Source organism: Cibotium barometz, chromosome 44, assembly GCF_041138505.1.
Source record: "Cibotium barometz isolate CiBa-2024 chromosome 44, ASM4113850v1, whole genome shotgun sequence".
NCBI lineage: Eukaryota > Viridiplantae > Streptophyta > Polypodiopsida > Cyatheales > Cibotiaceae > Cibotium > Cibotium barometz.
Genome location: NC_141089.1, coordinates 11,793,783 through 11,811,743, shown reverse-complemented (window position 1 = coordinate 11,811,743; position 17,961 = coordinate 11,793,783). Strand labels below are relative to the sequence as shown.

Genomic DNA, 17,961 nt, shown 5'->3' with positions numbered 1-17,961 from the left:
TTGGGGACTAGACTCAACCACTTCCCTTGATTCACCACCAACCGTTGGCATTGCCAACTTCCTATGTGCAAGATGCATTGAATCTAGCTTTGCCCACAAGAAACAACCTGTAAACAAGGATTCTACGACAACCTACTACCCCCATTTTTTCTTCCTATTTGGATGACCCAATATGCCTCCTTGAGGGTAAACATGTGATCTTGGAAAGAGCAAAGCATTTCCAAATGGTGAAACAAAGAAGTCTAAGCACTCTACATCCTTGAGACACACATGTTGTATAACTACATATTACTCCTACATAGAGTAATCTACCATTACCTATGCCTCGAATCAACCCAAAACTGCTTGTGCACACCCTTTGTTGTAGGGTTTCCATTGCCAAGGACCCCATCATGTGTCATATAATGAACACTCAAAATGCTTCAAAAGATGCATCATTGACATCAACATGTCATGGTTATGGAGTAGGTCACTTCTACAAAGATCACCCCTTCTGCCAACTCCATAATTAAAGGCTTGCTTGTGAAAAACTTGAACAAGGTGGCAAGATAAACCATTTTTGCAATAAACGTGCTCACACAAATGTAGGCAAAGCAAAAGAAGGCAACGATCCAAGAAGCTCCAAAAGCTTCTACTTCAATGTGGCCTGCTAAAGGAACAACATATGTAAACAAATAACACATCTGCCACATAAGTGAAAAAACAAAACAACACTCCAAACACATTGGAAAAGGTGATGTCATTCAAAGTGGCTTTGGATAGAGCAAAGACTCATCATACATAGTAAGAGTGATGACAATGAAGAATTGCTACTTAAGCTAGTAGTTGACAAGGGGAAGAAACTCTTATAAATCTAGATTGACTACCTAAACGCTTGGATGAATACCCAAATTTCCTCAAGAAAAACACAGGATTAAGAAGCCTAATGCTTGGTAGATGAAGTCCCGGACAAACTCAAACTTAAACCGAAGGAACAGCATACATGATTTATAATTGGAAGCTTGAACTTAAATAAGAGGATGGCTAGGATTTGCAAGAACTCTACCTCCCCTTTTAGATCCATTTGATGGCAACAACTAATCATTTGGCCACCTACTCCCCTTGGTTGACTAGGATGGTCCCAATACCTTGCATGTGAAACCCACCAAGTAGGTTCCACAAGTTCTTGAGGCAATTAATGTGGACTCCCAAGCAAAGTCCAATAATGACTCTGTAGAGGAATTTGACATGGAATCTAAAGAGGAATCCAACAAGAACTCAAAAGGTGCTTACAAAAAAAGGACATTTCATGTGCAACACAACATATGAGATTGAGATTGAGATTCATTAAATTGTAGCTAGCCTAAGCCATGTACCTAGTGAAGGGGGATACAAAACCAGATACATTGTTGGGTCTCATCTTTTCTATCCTCTAAAAATGGGTTGGCACATTGCTATGTGGTAGCCCAAGCCTATGGAAGGATCTATATATATTACTAGATGGAAGGATGACTTTGAGCAAATATGGAAGAGTTAAAAGAACTTGCGCTAATTCACAAAGAACTTCATAGTTGGATTTCATTAGGCGTTAATAAAACATAGGTCTACAAAGTATTAATCAATAAACTAGGAAACTATTTTGAAGTGGTGCCACAAATTTAATCTTGCCCATAGCTTGTAAATGGCGAGAATGCCAAGTCATCTTGGATGGTGGTGTAAAAGTTTGCATCCTAACAAAACACTACTGGTCAGTATCCTAACAAAAAACGATTGGGAACAATGGGGTATCCACCACCCTTAGAAAAAGCCGATGTTGTGATGAAACTGGCAAATGGAAAACCCTTGGGTAGTGTTTGAGAACCTCAAAATCAAAACCTTGGGGTTAAGTTTTAGATAGACTTGTGTTAAGCCAACACCATCCTATGATGCCCCTACGTGTATGAGTCTCGACTGGGGCACTTGCTATATCTATATTTGAAACAAGTGTGAAAAGTTGAAGGTCAACCTCTACACATGGAAAGCACACACCATATATAGACACTTCCTAATTTGTCATGACCACTGTAAGGACTTTAATCACCAATATTTGTCAAACTTTTCACCAAGACTTAGAGGATGAAGATGAGAAGGATCCATGAACAACCTTGATTTTAATGAATATGATGCTAATGATTGGATGAAAATCCTAGCAATGATTCACATGCCTATTGTTAGAACCATAGGCACTAATATGTGGATTCATATAAGAAACCATGCTATCCATACATGTCACTTAACATCTTGAGTGTGACACGTGTGATTTATTGCCAAAAAACCCCACCTCTTAAGACTGTAGCTTGACACTTTGCAATTGACACATGTGATTCCTTGCTACTTAAGAATGTAGCTTGACTTTACAATTGGCCTACACACGAAAAGAAAGTGATCTTACTCTAATAGCTTGAAAGTTAGCCATCACCTTATGTCTTGGGAAACTGAGGTTTTCCCAAACCAACCCTCTCCTCGTGGGTATCCCCCCAAGCCGACCCTCTCACTCTTGGATATCCCCAAGAGGCAAACCTCTGATGCTCCTCATGTTGTAGCAATGTGGTTGGTGAGTTAAAGGATCAAAACTTGGGGTGTTCACAAAAACAGTCACACAAACTATTCAGACTATAGCTAACTCCTTGGTGGTGCAAGATTCATGTAGCCCCTATAGGTGTAATCAAAGAGGAATTCGTAGAGGAAGCTAGGTGAGCAAAGATGAGTACGTGGTAAACTCACTTTGACAAAACAGTAATCATAGAGCTCCTCTAGAGCTCCCCAAAGGCATGGTAATAATGATCCAGTAATAAACTCACTTTGACTAAATAGTAATCATAGAGCTCCCCAAAGGCATGGTAATAATGATCCTTTGGGAAGGAGAGAGCACAACAAAGCTGATACTTGATGCTCCTTCAAAAAGTGTACAGTTTCAATGCTTACAATTGGTAGCCTCCAACTGCTCCCTTCCAACACTAAAAGACAACCAACATAACATCACACTTGCATGATTACATCCACATGAGTATGGCTTGACTTCATAGCTAATGACATCCTATAAACGTGGCCAGCTTACCCATGTGGCACATATATCTTTTGTGTTTTAACTTTTTCAAATGTTGGAGCTCTTATAGTACATGTGTGTGTGTGTGTGTGTGTGTGTGTGTGTGTGAGCGCGCACATTAATTTGCTTAAGGCTTCACTTTTTTTTTACAATGATTTTATTGAAGTTTTTTTAAATATGACAGAGCATGATATTGAAGAAGACTTGAAGTTAACCAAAACACATCTACATATTGAGATTATGTTTAATACTTCTTACAATATTTTATAACTGGGGAAGAGATAAATCCAATGAGATAATGACCAATCTCATCAAATGTGAGAAACATCATGTAACTTATGCCTTTGATGTAGCTTTGATGTGCAGCTCGGCTTGTAACTCGCGAATTGTGGTGCTAGAATATAGAGTGAAAGACTCTTTAGCCTGCAATCATAACCAACTATAAGGCAATTTAAGCAACTACATGCGTATGTGCATGACCACAAAGGTCTAAGTTCTAACCATCATTGAACTGCTAATTGGGCAAAAACACATACATATCCATAAAAATAAACATGATATGGTTCAAAAAACCCATGTTTGTATATTATAAAACATAAATCCATTAAAAAAGACATGATATAGTCCATATATAATATAATATAATATAATATAATATATATATATATATATATATCATATGCATTCATCCATTATTGTAAAGGCTTAAGTTCTAATCGTCATTATATTGCACATGATGCACATGCATGCACGCGCACACACACACACATGCATACATATTTTATATATATATATATATATATATATATATATATATATATATATATATATATATATATATATATATATCATATGCATGGATTCATGATTGTAAAGGCTTAAGTTCTAACCATCACATATGCACTGTTAATTATAGAAATATATACATATACATATCTATCAATCTATACATACGTATGTATGTATGCACCAATTAGCATGATGGACATGTTTCCCGCTCATATAGAGATTGGGAGGCTTACAACCCGGCAAGGAGAATCATTAAGTGAAAAAATGACGATCAATTTTGCACCTACCTAGTGTGGAAACTACAGACCATTGTCTGTGAGACTGTGTGTGTGTGTGTGTGTGTGTGTAGATGGCATGAATGTTGTGGTGTAGTATATGAGAATAAGATAAATAGATCATGCAAATTGGAGCGTGTATACCATGCATTTAAATGATGTGTGTGTGTGTGTGTGTATACCATGCAAGATGGTGTGGATGATGTGGTGTAGTATGAGGAGAAGATAAATAGAACATGCAAAAGTTGGAGGTTTAGTAAAGGTAATAATACCTTTGTGTGGATCGCGTACAGGGCGGTCTTGCCATTTTGGGAGCGGTTGGCGCTAACCACCTCGAGGCCTCGCCGGTCGAGGATGCTTAGAATTGCCGGAAAGAGGCCTGCCACCTTCTCGTGGCATGCCATGCAGACGTGCACCACCTTACCCCCTCCCGCACATGCCACTTCCACGTGCGGGGTCTCAGCATCATCATGACCATCATCATTACTATCATGAGAGCCTCTGCCCATCTCCATGTCTCTCCTCCTTGCATTCATCTTCGTCAATATCCTTGCCTTCCTCTTCAGAAACCCTAGCTCCTTCTCTAATGCTCGAATGTAATCACACGTCTCCTCAATTAGCCTGCACCTATCATTCTGTTCAATCACATCACACACAGATAATTAGCATCACCCCTTCACCCTTCATTGCACCATTTGTGTCCAATTCATTAAATTAAGGCCCACCATGTGAAATAACTTGTCTCTAATCCCTTGATATAGCTGGATTAGCATCACCTTCTAATACTTACCTCATTAGTAGGTGTATGTATATTAGGATTATCTATATTAAAACATAACATTTGGCTCGTAGTGTTGTTCATAATGTAGCCATTTACATTTTTCACAAAATACAATCAGAAGAAGCAGTATGGATAATTTCACAAAAGATGGTTTAGATTATTTGAAGCATTGGAAAGAGGAAGAGGTGACTAACTAGTATTCATGGGATGAAGTAATGGAGAAATATAAGGAAAGCATATCTAAACACATAAATATGCTTACTTGATGGCGGTTAATTAAAAGGGTGATGGCAATATGCAAAAGCTAAGATAATGTTTAATTGAGATTAGGTGATGAATTAAGAACGAGTGATAAGAAAGAGAGATTATATGATAATTTTTCTTGTTGATGGTGGATTAGTGAGGTGATGACACTGTAAAAGAAGCATAGTGAGAGAGAGAGAGAGAGATGTACCTGAGGAACCACTTGGGGAAGCAAGGCTCTTAGTGTGTAGAAAAGCTGGGTCATCTGCTTACGCCGCATGCTCTCTGTTGCCACATTGGAGAGCTTAAACTCAGACTTCCATAATGCTAGCTTCTTTGGCTTGAGATTAGCACCATTATTAGGAGCCTTAATTGCCCTTTTCGCATTAAGTGCCAACATGCACGAGCGTGCAAAAGCAACTTCATCCTCAGCTAGGCAAAGCTCATGATTAGGACTTGGATTAAGAAGATCATCAGTGGCGCATTTCAGAGCTTCTACCCTGAGATTAGAGCGTCTGTGAAGTTGGCAAGATGAATGGAAACCAGCTCCTGGAAGCTGATCAGGGCTTGTTTTAATGTATTGAGGAGGCGTGATTAACATGTTTCTGCTATGAAACAAAGTAGAAGGATTGATTAATACAGGATCAACAAACGGTGGTATACTTCTAATAGTATTATTAATGCTATTATTCAACAACAGAGTGGAAGCAGGAGTGGGATTATGAGTATGGTTATTATCAATAACACTATACTGATCAGAGCTTTGCTCTATCTGACACCAAGCACTGTGACCACTAGGCCATTCTAATGCAGCACTATTGTTGGGATTAGTGTTGATAATGAGTTGGTTAGAAGAAGAGGGACTCGAGGGGGCTTGATGGTCACCCACAAAAGGATTGAGAAGCAGGAAATCTTCTAGCTGTGAGAGCTCCAAGGAACAGCTTGAAGGAAAAGCCATAGCTGCTAGAGGTGTGGTAATTAAGCTATGGCTTGCAGCATTATATAAAGAGAAAGAGCTGCATCAAATACTAGGCTTAATAGAATAAAAGGAAGGGCGATTTATATATACTGAAATAATGAAATAAGGCAAGGCGTCCTTCATTACTTCGCCAAAAAAAAAAAAAAATCCCCCCCCCCAAAAAAAACGACTGACTTTTCTCTTGTCTTTGTAAAAACTAATAAAATTTAGTTGTAGCAATCGGTTAATAATGAGATTTTGAATAGGGGAAACCGATTGTACTCCAACTTGCCTTTTTTCTCGCTCTCTCTAAAAAAAAGTTTTTCTCTAGCACTAAATACCACCCGAATATCTTGGTTACAACACACACACACACCCGATACATGCACGTGCCATCCTACAAGTTACTAGGGCATCTCTTTTATTTCTCTTTATTATCACTCTTTAACTATGCCTCCCTAAAACTATAACAAATAAACTACCTCCTCTGCTTTAGGCTAGCAATTGCACCCTTGCCTCCCAAGAGGGAGGTACATGTTTCTAATCTATCCTTGTGGCATTAGTAATTCAGTACCCTTTCTCGCATTAAAAAAAAGGAAAATTAAAAGATAAACCATCCTTCCTCTACTATTTTCATTATTACAACCAATGCTAGAAAAAAACGTCCTTTAATGTCTTGTACATTGGATAAAATTCAAAAAAGTAGTTTCACTTTACTCTTGTCTTTGCAAAAACTATAGGTTTTTAGTTATAAATACCGATTAATAATTAAATTTTGAATAGGGAAAACCGATTGTACTCCAACTTGTCTTTTTTCTCATTGGCTTAGAAAAATGTTTTTACTCTAGCATTGATTACAACCCGGATATATTGGTTACAACACACACACACACACACCCGCCCGACACACGCATGCACTATCATACAAGTTACAAGGGCATCACTTTTATTTCTCTTTATTATCACTCTCTAACTATGCCTCCCTAAAACTATAACAAATAAACTACCTCCTCGGCTTTAGCCTATAGCAATTGCAGGTACATGTTTCTAATCTATCCTTGTGGCATTAGTAATTCAGTACCCTTTCTCGCATTAAAAAATTTGAAAATTGAAAGATAAATCATCCTTACTCTACTATTTTCATTATTACAACCAACGCCACAAAAAAACGTCCTTTAATATATTGTGCATTGGTTAAAATTCAAAAAAGTCATTTGACTTTACTCTTGTCATTGCAAAAACTAAAAAAAATTATAGGTTTTTAGTTGTAAAAACTGATTAATAATGAGATTTTGAATAGGGGAAACCGATTGTACTCCAACTTGTCTTTTTTCTCACTGGCTTAGAAAAAAGTTTTTACTCTAGCACTGATTAAAACCCGGATATATTGGTTACAACACACACACACACACACACACACACACACACACACACACACACACACACACACACACACACAAAAACCCCACACCTGCACGCACTATCCTACAAGAGACAAGGGCATCTCTTTTATTTCTCTTTATTATCACTCTCTAACTATGTCCATCTCTTTTATTTCTCTTTATCATCACTCTCTAACTATGCCTCCCTAAAACTATAACAAATAAACTACCTCCTCGGCTTTAGCCTAGCAATTGCACCCTTGCCTCCCCAGAGGAGGTACATGTTTCTAATCTATCCTTGTGGCATTAGTAATTCACTATCATTCTTGCATTAAAAAAATAAAAAATTGAAAGATAAACCATCCTTACTTTACTATTTTCATTATTACAGCCAACACCAAAAAAACGTGCTTTAATGTATTGTGCATTGGTTAAAATTCAGTTGATGGACTTTACTCTTGTCTTTACAAAAATTGAAAAAATTTATAGGTTTTTAGTTGTAAAAACCGATTAATAATTAGATTTTGAATAGGGGAAACCGATTGTACTCCAACTTGTCTTTTTTCTCACTAGCTTGGAAAAATGTTTTTACTCTAGCATTGATTACAACTCGGATATATTGGTTACAACACACACACACACACACACACACCCGACACATGCACGCACTGTCCTACAAGTTACAAGGGCATCTCTTTTATTTCTCTTTATTATCACTCTCTAACTATGCCTCCCTAAAACTATAACAAATAAACTACCTTCTCGGCTTTAGCCGCACCCTTGCCTCCCCAGAGGAAGGTACATGTTTTTAATCTATCCTTGTGGCATTAGTAATTCAGTACCCTTTCTCACATTAATAAAAAGAAAAATTATAAAGGAAAATTGAAAGATAAACCATCCTTACTCTACTATTTTCATTATTACAACCAACGCCAGAAACGTCATTAGACTTTACTCTTGTCTTTGCAAAAACTAAAAAAACTTATAGGTTTTTAGTTGTAAAAACCGATTAATAATGAGATTTTGAAAAGGAGAAACCGATTGTACTCCAACTAGTCTTTTTTTCCACTGGCTTGGAAAAATGTTTTTACTCCAGCACTGATTACAACCCGGATATATTGGTTACAACACACACACACACACACACACACACACACACACCCACACACCCGACACATACACGCACTATCCTACAAGTTACAAGGGCATCTCTTTTATTTCTCTTTATTTATCACTCTCTAACTATGCGCATCTCTTTTATTTCTCTTTATTATCACTCTTTAACGGTGCATGTGGGTTGGTTCCCTTCCTGAACATGCAATGTTCAAAAGGCACTATGTGGTTGCACCCAAGCATTCAAATTACTATGTTTCACTATGATTTTATCCCCATATACATGCAACTAATTTGAAAATTTGAGGGTAACACAATATGTCAAGGTGTGTTATTGCTTCAAAATAGAAATTTAGTACAATATTTTATGAATTTTAGTTAAAAAATGAATTGTTGTGCAATGCTTCATATTGCTCTTGTGCAATTTTAGAAATTATTTGCAGTGACATTTCCCTACTTTGTGTGTGTGTGTGTGCATGTGGGGGGTTGCCTACATGCACACGTGTATGTATGTGGCACATACAAATGTGGGCTTCTATGTTTTCATGTTCATGAAAACAAGCACACATGGAGACACACACACATGCAAGCACATAGTGTTGCATGCATGGACTGTGATGTATGCTTGGGAATGTTTCTTTAATAGTGTGACTTTTACCCTATTGCTTGCTTCCTTGTGTGGGCCTTTGAGATGAGCAAGGATGATGATCATTAATCCAATAAGCTTTCTATATAGAGTCCACTAACCACTTATCAATATATCGTATCAGCCTTTTTGTTGGTCTAAGAACACAAGGATGAAGCCACCTTAAAGGGCCCATTAAATCTAGGAGCTACACGTTTACTTTTGTTGTAGGGAGAAGAGTAGCATAATTTAGGGCATTTTTTAATGCATAAAGAGAGTTGTATTGACACTCCAAAGAGAGAAGATTACATCATCATGCCCTATACATGATTGGGCTAATGTCTCTCCAACCTCCTAATAAGTAGACTACCTACTATAGCTTTCTGATTAATAACCAACGCTAGAAAAAAACGTCATTTAATGTATTGTGCATTGGTTAAAATTCAAAAACGTCATTAGACTTTACTCTTGTCTTTGCAAAAACTAAAAAAACTTATAGGTTTTTAGTTGTAAAAACCGATTAATAATGAGATTTTGAAAAGGAGAAACCGATTGTACTCCAACTTGTCTTTTTTCTCACTGGCTTGGAAAAAAGTTTTTACTCTAGCACTGATTAAAACCCGGATATATTGGTTACAACACACACACACACACACACACACACACAAACCCCACACCTGCACGCACTATCCTACAAGAGACAAGGGCATCTCTTTTATTTCTCTTTATTATCACTCTCTAACTATGTCCATCTCTTTTATTTCTCTTTATCATCACTCTCTAACTATGCCTCCCTAAAGCTATAGCAAATAAACTACCTCCTCGGCTTTAGCCTAGCAATTGCACCCTTGCCTCCCGAGAGGAGGTACATGTTTCTAATCTATCCTTGTGGCATTAGTAATTCACTATCATTCTCGCATTAAAAAAATAAAAAATTGAAAGATAAACCATCCTTACTTTACTATTTTCATTATTACAGCCAACACCAAAAAAACGTGCTTTAATGTATTGTGCATTGGTTAAAATTCAGTTGATGGACTTTACTCTTGTCTTTACAAAAATTGAAAAAATTTATAGGTTTTTAGTTGTAAAAACCGATTAATAATTAGATTTTGAATAGGGGAAACCGATTGTACTCCAACTTGTCTTTTTTCTCACTAGCTTGGAAAAATGTTTTTACTCTAGCATTGATTACAACTCGGATATATTGGTTACAACACACACACACACACACACACACACACCCGACGCATGCACGCACTGTCCTACAAGTTACAAGGGCATCTCTTTTATTTCTCTTTATTTCACTCTCTAACTATGCCTCCCTAAAACTATAACAAATAAACTACCTTCTCGGCTTTAGCCGAGCAATTGCACCCTTGCCTCCCCAGAGGGAGGTACATGTTTTTAATCTATCCTTGTGGCATTAGTAATTCAGTACCCTTTCTCACAGTAATAAAAAGAAAAATTATAAAGGAAAATTGAAAGATAAACCATCCTTACTTTCATTAGATTTAAATTCTATGCATGGAAAGATGCATAAAAGAAAATTTTTTATTATAAAAGTTCTACTTTCATTAGATTTAAATTTTATGCATGGAAAGATGCATAAAAGAATTTTTTTATTATTAAAAGTGTTATTCCTATTAAATTGGTTTTATGCATAAATAGATGCATAAAAGGATTTTCTTTTATATAATAGTGTTATTTCCATTGACGTTGGATTTTATGCATAAAAGATGCATAGTGAATTTTTATATCAAAATTAGAGTTCTCTTTAATTTTATGTTTAATTTCTACGAGTATTTGATAAATAATTAAGTAAATACTCTAAGAGAGAAATTTCTATCATTTTTATTCACTTGGATTGTAATGAGAAAATTCAAAAATTCTATCAAAGTCAAAAATTTAGATAAATGATTAATTTATTCCTCTCATCAGAATTCGTGGATTAGTTTAGAAATCAGTTAAGTGAATATTCAATTAATGAAATTGAGTAAAATAGAAAATGAAATATCACCCCCCTTTTTAGAAAGATAGTTCAAGAAGAACCTTATTAGACTCGAAACCTGAATCAAACTATGACCAAGACCATACTCTTCGTCAGTTTCAAGGAAAGACGATATGACCTGTTCAGGAAAATTCACTCAAATCTCCCACCAAATCTGAAACTAAGTTGAGACCCTTTGAATTGATATGAGGATCAAGGTTATAGAATTTGAGGAATTCTGTTTTGGAATTTATTTCTCTTTATTATCACTCTTTAACGGTGCATGTGGGTTGGTTCCTTTCCTGAACATGCAATGTTGAAAAGGCACTATGTGGTTGCACCCAAGCATTCAAATTATTATGTTTCACTATGATTTTATCCCCATATACATGCAACTAATTTGAAAATTTGAGGGTAACACAATATGTCAAGGTGTGTTATTGCTTCAAAATAGAAATTTAGTACAATATTTTATGAATTTTAGTTAAAAAATGAATTGTTGTGCAATGCTTCATATTGCTTTTGTGCAATTTTAGAAATTATTTGCAGTGACATTTCCCTACTTTGTGTGTGTGTGTGTGCATGTGGGGGGTTGCCTACATGCACACGTGTATGTATGTGGCACATACAAATGTGGGCTTCTATGTTTTCATGTTCATGAAAACAAGCACACATGGAGACACACACACATGCAAGCACATAGTGTTGCATGCATGGACTGTGATGTATGCTTGGGAATGTTTCTTTAATAGTGTGACTTTTACCCTATTGCTTGCTTCCTTGTGTGGGCCTTTGAGATGAGCAAGGATGATGATCATTAATCCAATAAGCTTTCTATATATAGTCCACTAACCACTTATCAATATATCGTAGCAGCCTTTTTGTTGGTCTAAGAACACAAGGATGACGCCAACTTAAAGGGCCCATTAAATCTAGGAGCTACACGTTTACTTTTGTTGTTGGGAGAAGAGTAGTATAATTTAGGGCATTTTTTAATGCATAAAGAGAGTTGTATTGACACTCCAAAGAGAGAAGATTACATCATCATGCCCTATACATGATTGGGCTAATGTCTCTCCAACCTCCTAATAAGTAGACTACCTACTATAGCTTTCTGATTAATAACCAACGCCAGAAAAAAAACGTCATTTAATGTATTGTGCATTGGTTAAAATTCAGAAACGTCATTAGACTTTACTCTTGTCTTTGCAAAAACTAAAAAAACTTATAGGTTTTTAGTTGTAAAAACCGATTAATAATGAGATTTTGAAAAGGAGAAACCGATTGTACTCCAACTTGTCCTTTTTCCCAATGGCTTGGAAAAATGTTTTTACTCCAGCACTGATTACAACCCGGATATATTGGTTACAACACACACACACACACACACACACACCCGACACATACACGCACTACTATCCTACAAGTTACAAGGGCATCTCTTTTATTTCTCTTTATTTATCACTCTCTAACTACGCGCATCTCTTTTATTCCTCTTTATTATCACTCTTTAACGGTGCATGTGGGTTGGTTCCTTTCTTGAACATGCAATGTTCAAAAGGCACTATGTGGTTGCACCCAAGCATTCAAATTACTATGTTTCACTATGATTTTATCCCCATATACATGCAACTAATTTGAAAATTTGAGGGTAACACAATATGTCAAGGTATGTTATTGCTTCAAAATAGAAATTTAGTACAATATTTTATGAATTTTAGTTAAAAAATGAATTGTTGTGCAATGCTTCATATTGCTCTTGTGCAATTTTAGAAATTATTTGCAGTGACATTTGCCTACTTTGTGTGTGTGCGTGCATGTGGGGGGTTGCCTACATGCACACGTGTATGTATGTGGCACATACAAATGTGGGCTTCTATGTTTTCATGTTCATGAAAACAAGCACACATGGAGACACACACACATGCAAGCACATAGTGTTGCATGCATGGACTGTGATGTATGCTTGGGAATGTTTCTTTAATAGTGTGACTTTTACCCTATTGCTTGCTTCCTTGTGTGGGCCTTTGAGATGAGCAAGGATGATGATCATTAATCCAATAAGCTTTCTATATATAGTCCACTAACCACTTATCAATATATCGTAGCAGCCTTTTTGTTGGTCTAAGAACACAAGGATGACGCCAACTTAAAGGGCCCATTAAATCTAGGAGCTACACGTTTACTTTTGTTGTTGGGAGAAGAGTAGTATAATTTAGGGCATTTTTTAATGCATAAAGAGAGTTGTATTGACACTCCAAAGAGAGAAGATTACATCATCATGCCCTATACATGATTGGGCTAATGTCTCTCCAACCTCCTAATAAGTAGACTACCTACTATAGCTTTCTGATTAATAACCAACGCCAGAAAAAAAACGTCATTTAATGTATTGTGCATTGGTTAAAATTCAGAAACGTCATTAGACTTTACTCTTGTCTTTGCAAAAACTAAAAAAACTTATAGGTTTTTAGTTGTAAAAACCGATTAATAATGAGATTTTGAAAAGGAGAAACCGATTGTACTCCAACTTGTCCTTTTTCCCAATGGCTTGGAAAAATGTTTTTACTCCAGCACTGATTACAACCCGGATATATTGGTTACAACACACACACACACACACACACACACACCCGACACATACACGCACTACTATCCTACAAGTTACAAGGGCATCTCTTTTATTTCTCTTTATTTATCACTCTCTAACTACGCGCATCTCTTTTATTCCTCTTTATTATCACTCTTTAACGGTGCATGTGGGTTGGTTCCTTTCTTGAACATGCAATGTTCAAAAGGCACTATGTGGTTGCACCCAAGCATTCAAATTACTATGTTTCACTATGATTTTATCCCCATATACATGCAACTAATTTGAAAATTTGAGGGTAACACAATATGTCAAGGTATGTTATTGCTTCAAAATAGAAATTTAGTACAATATTTTATGAATTTTAGTTAAAAAATGAATTGTTGTGCAATGCTTCATATTGCTCTTGTGCAATTTTAGAAATTATTTGCAGTGACATTTGCCTACTTTGTGTGTGTGCGTGCATGTGGGGGGTTGCCTACATGCACACGTGTATGTATGTGGCACATACAAATGTGGGCTTCTATGTTTTCATGTTCATGAAAACAAGCACACATGGAGACACAGCACATAGTGTTGCATGCATGGACTGTGATGTATGCTTGGGAATGTTTCTTTAATAGTGTGACTTTTACCCTATTGCTTGCTTCCTTGTGTGGGCCTTTGAGATGAGCAAGGATGATGATCATTAATCCAATAAGCTTTCTATATATAGTCCACTAACCACTTATCAATATATCGTATCAGCCTTTTTGTTGGTCTAAGAACACAAGGATGAAGCCACCTTAAAGGGCCCATTAAATCTAGGAGCTACACATTTACTTTTGTTGTAGGGAGAAGAGTAGCATAATTTAGGGCATTTTTTAATGCATAAAGAGAGTTGTATTGACACTCTAAAGAGAGAAGATTACATCATCATGCCCTATACATGATTGGGCTGCTAATGTCTCTCCAACCTCCTAAGTAGACTACTTACTATAGCTTTCTAATTAGGACTACTATTTTTCTCAACCAGCTTGCAAGCTTCTACTAGAAGTGCATGCACCTGAACTTGGGATTGACTTGCCTCCATTATTTCCCTTGAAAAAGCACTTTATTCCTTGCATCCCAAATTGTTGTGTGATCAGCATTTCTCTTACAGTGTCCCATACAAACTTTAATGCAGGGTTCATTCCTTTCACTCCCAATAGCCCTTGTCTCCAAGTTATCTTATCATGTATGTTGGCAGACTTTAACAAATTTTCCAAAGCTTTCCATACTGCTTGTGCACTCTGGCATTCCCATAGTACATGATAACAGCTTTCCACCATGGTTCTGCATTTCTGGCAATAATCATTTACACCAAAGATTTATCCAAATAGATCCTTTGTGAGAAATTTTTGATGCAAGGTCCTCCATAGTATTAGAGTCAATATGGCAAATGGGGTAGCTTTCCATACTTGCGTAGTTAGTTTTTTGCAGGTCTTGAGGTCTAATTTCATACCTCTTCTGTTCAATTTTACCTTAATTTTCTCCACCCACTTTCGGTTACTTAATCTCACTTTGTGTTTACACATGTCGAGCCTTCTATCTGCTATAGTCCAATCCCTAAGTTTAGCTTTTCTTTGAGCTATAGGGGCTATAGGCTAACTATCAACCTTACTCAGGGTACTTACCAAAAATTGCTTTTCTTTTGCATTAAGTCTCACATCCTATTGAATTTCTTGATTGGTGATCCAATTCAATTTCATGTGATTCCATACATATGCCCAAGTCTTATATCCCTTTTCAGTTAACTTGTGAGCCATTCTGCTATTCAACGCTATGGAGGCCATGTGATCCTCAAACGGGTCTCCTAGGAGCGAGATACTACCACATAGCTCTGCTCAGAACTTCTTTCCATAATTGTAGCAGCCTGTTAGCCATCATAAAGCCATTGATTTTGACTTTTCCCCTAGACATTAGCTTATCTATCCAATTAGCATTATTCCAATTCTTCTTGTTCACAATAGCTTCCTGTATGCACTGCCTCATTAATTTTGCTCAAGGCTGGTTCCCCTCCAACTTTGCAATCCATTTTGTTGTCAATGATTGTGCCTTAATTGAAACACTAGGCATGCCCCATACTCCTTGCTGCTTAGGGGAACAAATCTGATCCCTTGAAGCTATGTTCCATGATTCTCTTTGAGCAAAGGTCCACAAGAATTGCTTCATGTGTTTCTCCATCTTAGTTCAACTACACTTAGCAAAGGGGAAAACAACAGCAATGTAAACTACCATTGCTGCAATAATGGAAATCAGCACAAGAAGTCTTCCAGCTAAACTTAAGTCTAGATGAATCCTCTTGGCCATTTTCTGTAGGAGCCTTTCCATCATCCATTCAAATGCCTACTTGGCTGTAATTTCCAATCCTATTGGGCACCCAAGGTATCTTATGATGTTCCTTGGACCTACATCTTTCAACCCCAACTCCCTCAAGAATGTGGGGGATTCCTTTAATTTGAGCATTAAACACTCAGTTTTATGTTCACTTATGACCCAGATACCTCTACAAATTTGTCATAAGCTTCCCTTAAATTTTTTACATTCTCTTCATCTGCTCTCTAACAAAGTTTGTATTGTCAACAAACATTTGTGAGCAAAAGAAGGCAAAACCATCTAGCATTTTAAGGCTTCTGGCTCTCCTTTGAGCCAAGCTGTCAATATATATGAGCAAGGGATCAGTAGCTTCTAGTGCAAACAAGAGAGGGGCAATTGGATAGCCCTATCTAATAGACCTTTTGAGTTTAAACTTGGTTGAAAAATATCCATTAATGTTAACCCTAGCACATGCATTTTTGAATAGAGTTTCAATCATTTTACAAAAGGCATCACCAAATGCAGATTTGCGAAACACAGCAGCCAAAACATAATCTCACCTTATTTTGTCATAAGCCTTATCAAGGTCCATGTTTATCATCATCAAATAGACCTCTTCTTGAGCAGAAGCCCACTCCACAGCCAAAAGTACATTCATTAAAGCCTCACGAATACATCTACCATTTACAAAGCCATACTGTAATGTGTGGACTACTTTAGAGACAACAAATTTAATTCTGTTAGCTAATGCCTTTTCCATAACTTTGTAAGTCGAGTTTAACATTGTTAATGGTTTGTAATCCTTTGGTTCAGTTCTATGGGAGTTCTTGGGAACCACCTTTATAACACCTATGTTCAAATCTTTTGGCATGTTCCTTGTTTTCCTAATCTCATTTAAGAGATTGCATAGGTCCTCTCCACATACATTCCAGAGCTTTTGATATACCTCAATTGGGAGACCATCTAGGCTAGGGCCCTTTTCTTTCTTCATCTTCATGACTACATTTTCAACTTCTTCCATAGTGAGGGCATGTCAAGCTACATCCTTTGGAAATTAGAGATAGATGGTTTCATCATTCAAAAATTGCCCAACCTTCTCAGCATACTATCCATCATGTTCTAGAGACTTCCCCATAATTCCAAAAAAATTGTCAATGAGAACCTTCTCAATGTCATGATCATCTGTAGCCATACTCCTATCAGGCCTCTTTATGTGTCTGATAAGGTCACAGTCCTTCTTTACCCTAACAACCTTGAAGAAAGTAGAGTTGGGGCTATCTTCAACCTTTAATCAGTGTTGCCATATATATAGGCAGTGATGTGTGTGAACACACTTAGGACCGTCGGGGCACTTTTTCCCTCTTTAGGAGGTTTTTTCCCCCGGCTTGTATATACGCCCATCATTCTAGGACTAACTTATCTTTTGTACATTGACATAATCTAATACACTTTGTGTTGTGTGCATTCTTGCTTCTTCTTCTCCAAGCTTTGTGTGCTTTCCTGCAACCCTAATTCCAACAACCAGTAGATCCCAAATTGGACCCTAGCAGATTTAGCTTTACTCTTCTCTTCTTCTTTCAAAAATTCTTCAGTTCTAGCAAGCAACAACTGTGCAATTTCATCCTCTTTATGTTCACTACATATACCAATCATAATCTCCATGAATCTAGTAGCCGTTTTCTCATCCTTTCTTCTCTTAGCTGCTTTCCTCTTCCCGTACCTCTTAGCCTCTTTGACCAATGCTTAGTTGCATGCTACCCATACTTTTAATGGATCAAAATCCCCTCGATTGGCTTCTATCCAGATTCTTCTCA

At 36.9% G+C, this 17,961-nt stretch overlaps 1 long non-coding RNA gene across 1 annotated transcript; it reads right to left on the bottom strand.

Moving 5' to 3' along the window:
- Nucleotides 1-3,287: 3,287 nt before the first annotated feature.
- LOC147612963 (uncharacterized) lies at nt 3,288-4,615 on the bottom strand. Its single transcript, XR_015263304.1, has 2 exons — nt 4,401-4,615; nt 3,288-3,487 (listed from the first exon to the last, which is right to left on the bottom strand). It is a non-coding gene; the product is annotated as an uncharacterized LOC147612963 (long non-coding RNA).
- Between the last annotated feature and the right edge of the window lie 13,346 nt (nt 4,616-17,961).